Consider the following 3,360-nt stretch of genomic DNA (forward strand, 5'->3'; position numbering starts at 1 on the left):
CCCCAGTATTCTGTAACACTCCGGAAAATGCTAGGTTGAACAAGAGCCTAAACGTAAGATTAAATTTAATAAAAATAATTTCCACTACGTAAGTAGATCATCTATCCATTTAGGGGGTTAAGGAGTCAAGGCCTAATAAAGGAGCACCAAGAAAAAGGGGCAAGCCAAGGCTACCCCCAAACTTGGAGCTACTGACTAAAGTCTCCACGACTCGTGGTCAAAACCATGGTCATTGGAAGGCTTTGTGGAGTTGTCTTTGCCGAGAGAGAGGAGCCCCAAGTGTCCTAGACACTGCCCCAACTCCCAGGAGGGGACCACGGGTCGTGTTCCACTCCACTACTCGTGAGGTGGGGCGTGAGACTCACTTAGTTTTTGTAGGAAATGGGGCATTTAGGGAAGCTACTACCCAAAGCACCACGGGCACCATAACGGGTCTTAGTGCATTTGACGAGGGAAAGGGGGGATCGTGAAATTGACTTAGTTTTGTTAGGAATTGGAAAGCTTGAAGAGGATACTGCCTCAATCCTCATGACAAGCACCATAAGTCGTGGTGCTCCTTACGGCTCGTGAGGTGTGGCTCGTTAACCTGGACGGGTTCTTAATGAAGGTCAGTTTAGTCTTTTACTTTTAAGTCCAATTAATGTGGGTCAGTTTTGGGTAGTTTAGGGGTAATATATAAATAGGTTTTTAAGTCTTTTACATCCATTTAAAAGACTCAAACTCAAAAACCCAAAATATTCTCTCGAACCCAATTCTCCCAAATATTTCTCTCTCTACAAATTTCCTCCATTGAAGAACACCAAAAGCTTCAAGGATAGGGTTCAAGCTCCGAGATTTTCATCCTAATTTCGAGGTAAAGCTTCAAACAAGGTATCGGAACTTTCATTCATGGGGTTTCTTTCCCCATGAAGCCCTTCCTCTACTATTTACAAAATTGGGAATTGGTTCAAAATTAGGGTTTTGATTCTAACCTTAGGTTCTTCTCAAAAATGTTTTCTTTATGTTGATTATCCTATATTATAATGAAATTGACGTTTAATTAGGGTTTTTATTGCTAAATTTCCCTTGAACCCATGTGTTTTCCCATGCCCCCACCTTTATAAAAATTATAATGGGTTTATTTATGAATTTTGAATATGTGGGAAAGTATGTATGTTAATTTAGTATTTAATCTTGTTTATTCCATGCTTATAGTAGTAGTTCTAAGTGTGATTTCAAGATATGATTTATGACCCTTGAAGGGTAAATTGTAAGTGTTGAATCTTTAATAATGGACTTGAAGGCAATGTATGAAGGTAATCCTATGTCCAAGATTCTTATATATGAATTGTTTGATCCACTTGAAACGTGGAGGTGATTACTTTAATGTATTTATGTATGAAGTTATGTTCCACTTGAATGGTGAAAATCCAATGACTAAGGTGTGAGATATGGTATTGTTGAAAGACTAGTTTCCTTTACTATTAGACATGACTATATATTAATTGTCTTTGATGATTATATGATGATTCTATGGTGAAAGGTAGTTCTCACCATGTTGAATCCATGTACAATGTATGAGTAGGGTTGAATGAAGGGTAATGTCCTCCTTCACATATGAAAATACAATTCACCTTAACTATGTTTAATTTGGAGAATAATGTTTAGCACCAAGCCAATATAGCAAATGAGGTAGAGACATTCCCGCTAGTTTGGGTCGTGTCCTCTGCATATGCTTTAATGAGATAGAAACTCTCCCGCTAGTTCAATGCGCTGGGTTTTAAGAAGCAATCTTCCTATCCAATAACTATGTGCCCGCATAGGTCTTAGCTAGTGGATCCATATTATAGCCATACATGTTTAGTTCTACCTTAGGCAAGTAGGACGTCTTCTTTTGGTGTGGGGATATATTACACCGGATTCCATGTAGCTCACATGGTCTATGTATATTAAGGCAATTCTCCCTATGCAATAAGATAATGAATATGACTTGAACCATACTTGTAATTTCTTGACAAATCTACTTAGTAGAAGTGGGGGTATGGGACTTCACTTTTTACATTACACAAGTAGTCTTTGAAGGATATACGTTGATTGGGTTGCTGTTAAGATATGACTCTCCTTATGTATATGTGATGAACATGGTTATTCACTTATATATTATTGTAGATTATTATGGGATCTAAAGTTGATATGTGTAACTAAGGTGATTCTTAATGGATACTTAGTATAGTTGGTATTATGGGATGCCAACTACGCATTGCACAAGTATGCTTTTAGGGTTGCTAAGGTTATGGTCCTATTATGTTATGAAAAATCGTATGAGAATGCTATTATGACTTGTCTTATGTCCTTATGTGCATATATGGTTTTCCAACTGAATAAATGCATTATTTTCACTAAAATATCTTTTGTAGCATAATTAAGTATTTTTATGCATGTTTACATATTAATAAAAATTAAATTCTGACTAATAAAGTTTGTCAAGGGATAGGAAATCATTTCTCCATCCAATACCCATAGTCCCACTAAATCATATCCACCGTAAAAAACCCACACTAGTTTATGAAGGTCTTAACAAAGACGATTTTGTATCACCAGAAAACCTCTAGTGAAGGATGAGAATCAGCACTACAAAGAACAATTTGCGAATTAATACTAACAAAAAGAGGGAGTTTATATAGAAATAGGAGGGAGAAAATGAGAGTTACCAAACTGTAGATGGGCTTGACAGTACTCATAGTGAGAATCATACCAACTAGGGTTTACCAGAAAGTGGCAAACATTCATCCTTACTGATTTCTGCTCTTCCAGTGCTTTCATTCATGATGAATTCACCTTTTTGGTTTGAAACTTGTTCTAAATATGAACCACCCTAAAAATAATAATGACAAGAGCAGATAAGTTATATAATCAACAACGGGGGTTTGAGAGAAAGAAAAGTAGAAACATGTAAATTTGATAAGAATGATTGAGATGTACCTTCATTGCCGACTGATCAGATAAATGGAGCTCTTGTTCTAGTTTGATTCAGTTTACCAAAAGTACATAAAAATATTTGAACTTTCAAAAGGGGATATATTAAGATTTTGGGGGGTGGCGGTAGGGTTTCACTGTTTTTAAAAAATAACTCAAGAGTATTTTTTAAGTTAAATAATTAGTCCTATTTACTTGTTTATATAATATGATACTTCGTTTTAAAAAGAGGTCTCTCCATTCGAGATTGTTTTGACATAAAGAATAACAAAATCAAATTACATAAAGATTTTGCAAGACTGATTTTGAATTCTAACACAAATAATGTGGGATAACGTTGTCTGTTTTTGAAGTTTTAAGCATAAACAATGTGGGGTTTATATCTACTTTTGTAGTTTCTAAGTT

At 35.6% G+C, this 3,360-nt stretch overlaps 1 pseudogene; it reads right to left on the reverse strand.

Moving 5' to 3' along the window:
* The window catches only part of LOC114077939, a 3,748-nt pseudogene extending 781 nt beyond the window's left edge, over window positions 1-2,967 (reverse strand).
* Window positions 2,968-3,360: the final 393 nt, after the last annotated feature.

This window comes from Solanum pennellii, chromosome 7 (assembly GCF_001406875.1).
Source record: "Solanum pennellii chromosome 7, SPENNV200".
Classification (NCBI taxonomy): domain Eukaryota; kingdom Viridiplantae; phylum Streptophyta; class Magnoliopsida; order Solanales; family Solanaceae; genus Solanum; species Solanum pennellii.